We start from the raw sequence: 6,853 nt of genomic DNA, 5'->3' as shown, positions 1-6,853 counted from the left end.
AAAATAATAACTTTATTACATACATTATAATATTCATTTTTATTCTTGAACCACATTTAGATAAACAATGAAAATTGCTACGGGGATATTATATTACCTATCATTTACTATGCGACGTGTCAAAGAACGCTACATTGCTTCGGGACAGAGAACTTGTTAATTTGCGGAACCTCATATAAATTGACAACAATATTTTTTACTTTACTTCTGCGCTACGACCGTGCCCCACAACTACGTCATGTGAAATATCTATACAATAAGTTTACATACACGCCCGCTCTCTTTCTCTTCGATGTAAAACAATATTTTATTATGTATGTATAGTATATGTCACACAAGCTCGACTAGCTGTCACAAATACCTACTATATAAATTATTAGGTATTGTGTGATATATATATTATTTCATGTAGGAGGAGGGAGGTGGAGGAGGGCGTGTACTGCATGTTATTATATTATGTAGGAACGTATCACATAGATCTAACTGTGCCGCACGGTTGATAGCAGAGAAACCTAGGCAAAATTATACTGTAGGTTCTAGATGCTGACTACAGTCAAGCTCAAAAAATTTAATTGCTAGTGGTACGGTTGGCTTGTTGACAGCGGGCATATTTAACTTGTATCACAAGTTTATACCTTTTTTTGTTCTCAAAGTATTAGCTGAATCTAATGCCGACGTTGTTCACTAGCAGACCTGACCCCCTGATCCTGATAATTATTCTCAAACGCTGTCTATGCGACTCACTGCATTTTACTTACCCCAAAGAAAAGATTGTATGTAGAAGTTGCAACTGTCACAGGCGGAACGGCAGTGATGGCCTGGTAATTGCAGCCTGCTCGCGTGCTCGGACAGATGAGAGGAATAGAGCAACAAAATAATTAAAATAAACTGGATTAATCAAAATACCACGCACAGACTTATCACGCTAACGCACATGAGTAATATTTACCTCGACGTTTCGGCACATTACAGTGCCGTGGTCACGAGTAGACTGAAGTGTGGGGTGTCAAGTCTGCCTAGCAGCGCGAGTCCTTCGAACTACCCCACTTGGTCATTTTATTTGTCACCCCACACTTCAGTCTAACCGTGACCACGGCCACTGTAATGTTGCCGAACGTCGAGGTAATATTACTCGTGTCTAAAATTTATTGTTTCCAAAATACTTACTTGATTTATAATGCATAATAATTGGCATGATTATTGGGATATGAATTTACTGTACCAGCGGAAATTACAATTAATTATACCCACTGCCCTGTCAACCAGACTAGTTAGCCGTAGATACTACAGGCAAAGAGCGATCAAAAAGTAGCAAAGTAAAGACATTCCCTTTTTACTCTTAGTATTTGAGGACATGTAAAACTATTTGAGCATTTCCAAATAAAGTTGTACATTTGATTTGCGACTCCTATTTGTGATAAAAATTTGCACGTTTGTAGAGTGAACGATATTGAGTCGTAATAACATAGTCTCTCAAATGTCCCAATTGGTTTGTATGGAAATTTCCTTTTTTGTACCAAAACTATGGATTTGCGGTAACAAAAGGAACTTTCCATACAAATTAATTGGGACATTTCGGGAGACTATCTACCTGCAAATTTTTACCCAAATCGGAGTCGCAAATCAAATGTACAACTTTTTTAGAAATGCTCATTTTAGCACTGTAGCTTGCTGTAACAAAGTACCAAAACTGTTCAGCTACCTATGAGCTGACTGCTTCGAATTAGGTTTGATGCAACATCTGTCTCCGATGATGACGTGTCAGCTAAACTGAACGTGCCCGTAGTCTGCAAGTACGACGGATTATTTGCGGTAGTTCTAGTTCCTTCACAAGACCTTGAAGAAAGAACTGCGTTATTTTTCCGCCTTTGTACCTTGCAAGAACTGAAGATGCTACTGCGAAAGGAACAAAGGCAAAAAAATAAACGCAGTTTTCCTTCAAGTCTTGTAAAGGAACTAATGCAAAAAAAAACGCAATAGTTCCATCGCACGAACATCCAAGGAAACACTGCCAATAATCCAGTACACACGACTACAAGCCTGCTGGATCGGAAAAAATCCTAGCAGATAATACTTACAATAGGTAGTTATATGATACCAATCGACAACTGTTTTCGACTCGAAGGTTAGAAAGGGAGTGTAGATGATTTTGGAACTGCTCGTAGTCTTCTGCTGATTGTGCCAAATCATCGGTTATGATATCCTAACAAAATCAATTTATAGAGATAAGTAGGTACAAAATTAGCACTGGATAATTTTTACCGCAATTTGATCGGCGCAAGTTATCGGCGAGTGGGTGAACTTTTGCTGTTATGTAAGTATTTCGTAAGTATTTATTTATACCTATAAAGGCAAACATGGCCTAAAAAATGCATGAGATTTGGCAAACGTATTCCTTGAGGATCGCAGAGGTGCAAGAAGTTTTTTTTTTAATTCGAATACCTACACTACAGAGTAGATTTCTTTCTTCAACGGAGCGAAGCCGCGGGATTAAGCTAGTAATTATATATACGAACTGAGAAATCCAGATGCAGAAGCCTAGATAAACTCTTCGTCAACTCTTTTCATGGTTAGCAACTTATTAATAATTGATATTAGCAGTTTATGATTACTAATTCTCTACCAAAGTCTTACCACAGAAATTGAGTGATGATGATGATGATGATAATTAGGATAGTAAACTCTGTGTGGATTTTTATTACCTCTTTTGATAGAAAGAGCTTACACGAAGCACTGTTCATAAAATATTAGGTATGTCTAAAGGCACTGTTACACATGCTCGTTACTGGACTGAAGCAAACGCGTTCACACTTGCTTATTACCTTTCCCCCTTCCACCCGTCTCGAGCTTGCCACTAATAAGCATGCTCGATAGTAGCATGTCCTGTTCACACATGCTACTAGCTAGCATTTGCTCAATAGTAGCATGCTTTCTTGCTACTAAAGAGCATGTGTAACAGTGTCTTAAGGGACTTTGGCTTTACGGATACCCTTGATAAACTTGATTGCCTGTGCATTCCTGTGCGTGTCGTACAAGATGACTAAGAGCCCTGGTGGCAGCGCTCTCTATTGCCAACTACGAATTCCAAACTCCAGCTCTGCAGCGTGGAAGGTAAGGACAAACCACCGCACTATTTTCCCAAGAAACTCGTCCTGTAGATTTGCTACCGATTTTCAACCGACGACCATGACCACTTTAGCAAGAGTAGTAACTACGAAAAGTAACTATAAATATAACCTGAATAATAGCAAGACCATCAACAAGACAAGAAACCGTGGTCAGAATCTCGGTAATTTCTCATTATCGTACACATATTATGACCACTTGAAAGGCGTTTGGCTCGTATTATAATATGCGAACAGTTATCCAAGACCCTGCTTCTAATTATCAATAAAATACTTATAGATTTTATAGGTCGTAGTAAATTTTCGAGTAAAGTACAGTTAGTACAAAATTTCGTGACTCGATAAAAAAATGTGAATATTACTCGAAGGAGTACCCGATCGGGTAGCTAAGTGTCGCAATAGACTTTCGCTAGCTGGCGCTGTCTATTTGAGTGTGTGCGTGAGCTCCTAGTGTCCGTATACGGCCGCAATCGACGTTCAAAGTAAAGCACCTCGTTTGCGGCTTTGGCGGAATATTTCATTTCGAGTGTGGGGTCAAAAAATCGGTTACGCTTAGATACTCCCGCCACTAGTTTTTGGTGAAATAATTCTTCATAATTTACGAAAAAAACCTGAAAAAAGGAACTATTGATAACAGCGCCATCTAACGGGACATTGCTCATGAGCTAACCAGGAGCTTACCCCTTAAACTGACTATATTTATAAAAACCACTTTTGACTTTTTACCATGTCTAAAACAAAATAAATTATTTCATTTTAAACATTCCCAGCCAAAACTAAAAACTTTCATATGTACGTTGTTTATTTGAACTTATCATTGTAGTCATAACTCATAACTCTCAAACCCCTCACATCTACGCAAAAACACCAAACAATTCAAAACTCTAACACAACAGAATCCCGCAGCTATTCCACAAAGCGGATAACCGCACAACTTTCTATCGCGGACAATATAATAAAAGACATAATGGTAAGAAATAAAAGGAATAATGATAAAAAATAATGTCTTTGAACCACGGCCGGCGGGAGCTCGCTAGGGAATTTAAATTCAATTCACAATGGGGAGAAATTATCTCCTGAAATGCTGACGGGTGTCCTCGAAATGGTTTATATTTTTGTCTATTATATTCATCTGTGTTCTGAACGTGACTTCGTATTCTATTTTACCACTAGCTTTTACCCGCGGCTTGGCCCGAGTGAGCCATTACATTTGGCTCTTCTAGAGTGGTCAGTTCTCGCAAAATTACAATATCAGTACAATCACCGGCACCAATATCTGAGACAATAAAGCGTGCATAAATATCTATTACAACTCTATTTCAAGAACCAGTGGGACCTGTCAGATATTTTTGCACGCTCCGCTGTGACTTTACCGCCATCAGATATTTAGGAGCGGCAAAGGTGATCAAAAAAATCGAAACCTGAACTCTAGTGCTTTGAGAATAAAGTGCATGTTCCGATATTTTTCCTTGGCCGCTCCGAAATATCTGATGGCGACTGTACCAAGGATCGTATGTGGTACTGTGGTCCAGTTCTTCCGTAGAATTGTTTAAGCGGTCAATTGTCCGCCTATAGTGTTAATATTTAAGCAACAATGGCAATTGCAAATCAGATCTGGCCATGGTAATCAACACTTGCTAATAAACGTAAACATCGTGTCGTGATAGCATTAAATATGGCTCTTTGCTCTGGAATTACGGTAAAGAAATTACGTCTCCATATTGGGTACCACTACCACATAATAAACAACGAACACATTTGGAGATACCTTAAAAAGGTAGTATAATTAGCAAATAAAATACTAGTTAAAATTGTAATCGCGTTGGCTCATTTATCTGCAGATACGTCATCCTTATCAGACAACAAACATGGCGTACGAAAAAACCTAGCTTATTGAGACCTTGGGGTTTAAGGGCGTAAAGCACAAAACACATCTTTTCAGAAGCAAAAAACTGGAAAAAAATAAAATAAATAAATTATAATTCTGTTGTTTTTAACGTTACATAAATGTCATCTATTGACGAATAGCTAAGAATTTCTTGTAGTTTTTATTAATATACTCCAATTGGATGCAAGCTGTATTGAATCAGATGCACTTTAAGACCTAGTAAATAAGGCTTATTTTGGTTCACACGTAAAGGTAACATCATCACAAATTTTGCTTTCAATGGGTCGTATAAGAAAGTTTAACTTACTCCCTTGATGATTATACAATGTAATTTTTTTCAGTGTAATCATATCCTAAATTTTGAAAAAAAATGTGTTTGGGGACTAAAACAGCACAGGCCGTAAAGGACACTTTTGAGCGAATTTCCTTACGTGGATTAGACTCGATAGTGAAAAAAATACTGTATAAGATGTCATAGAGAGTGCCTTTACACCCAAATGTCCTTTACGTTTACGCCCTTTGAGCCTCAAGAGTGACAAATTTTTATTTTCCTTGAAAGTAATGTACTCGATACTATGAATCAATAATGATGGGAATATTATTAATTGCACATAAAATAAATAATTGCAAATCAATTTATTCTCATCACTTATATACTTTTATACATCAGTTAAATTCAATGCAAATCAACTAAATGTTTTAATAGCAAAACTAGGACTGCAGATAATTCGAAAATATATATATCAGTACATTACTTTTTTCCTCTAATGCGAAACAAATAAATTCTTTTTGTACAATAATGCTACAGTCACATCAAAATTACAAATTATTGGCGCAAAACATTACATTCATTGCCACATCTTCCAATAAGTCTTAGTGGGAATTGTTTTAGGATGTAGGCTATACTTATCGCATTATTTTAATGTACTATTGCTATTAATTGTGTCTGTATCTGTTTTTTCCCCCAATAAAGAGAAAAAAAAACCTTTTCATTTTGGTTTCGTTCGCGAAACCGTTATTTTTAAACCGGTTTTTAAGGGAACATTTCCATAAAGTTCTTGTCAGATTAACCGGTTTAGAACAATAAAAACCGGTTTATTCCGGCGCAGGATAAACGTCGCCGCCCGCCGCCGGCCGGCCAGCTGTCACTCGTCGAATAAACCGGTTTATTTAGGTTATAGTTAAGTTCTTAAAAACGTTCGCGTTCTTATGAAAGTTCGGAGTTAAACCGAAATAAACCGGTATTTGCCGCTACTTCATAAACCGGTTCCGAGCCTTGATACTCATTCTCATAGCATAATAACTGTCCGAGTAGCACATATTCTAATTTGGCACCGGGAAATTAGGTCTGTACGACGACGAATAAATTAAATAATAATACGATTTTTTAATAATGAAGTAATCACATTAATTTAGAGGCCAGAATGAATGTACATCTGTTAACAAACGCACACTAGAACGTTGTGATAAGTGCCAATCACTCCTGCTGTGTGACCACAGTTAATGATGAATAAACAGTACGTCAAAATTTATCTTGCAAGGAGACGGTTCAATCTCGGCTCTTTTTAGGGCTCGTAGCCAAAATGGCAAAAACGGAACCCTTATAGTTTTGCCATGTCTCTCTGTCTGTCCGTTCGCGGCTTTGCTGAGGGACTATCGATGCTAAAAAGCTGTTATTTTGCACGAATCTATTTGTAAACTATGCCAACAAAATGGTATATTAAAAAATATACCATATAAAAAAAATTTTTTTAGAGTACCTACCATAGACGTAAAGTGGGGGTGATTTTTTTTCTCTTCCAACCTTGTAGTGTGGGGTATCGTTGGATAGGTATTTTAA

This window comes from Choristoneura fumiferana, chromosome 15 (genome assembly GCF_025370935.1).
Source record: "Choristoneura fumiferana chromosome 15, NRCan_CFum_1, whole genome shotgun sequence".
Classification (NCBI taxonomy): Eukaryota; Metazoa; Arthropoda; class Insecta; order Lepidoptera; family Tortricidae; genus Choristoneura; species Choristoneura fumiferana.
Note: the sequence above shows the minus strand (reverse complement) of the source record.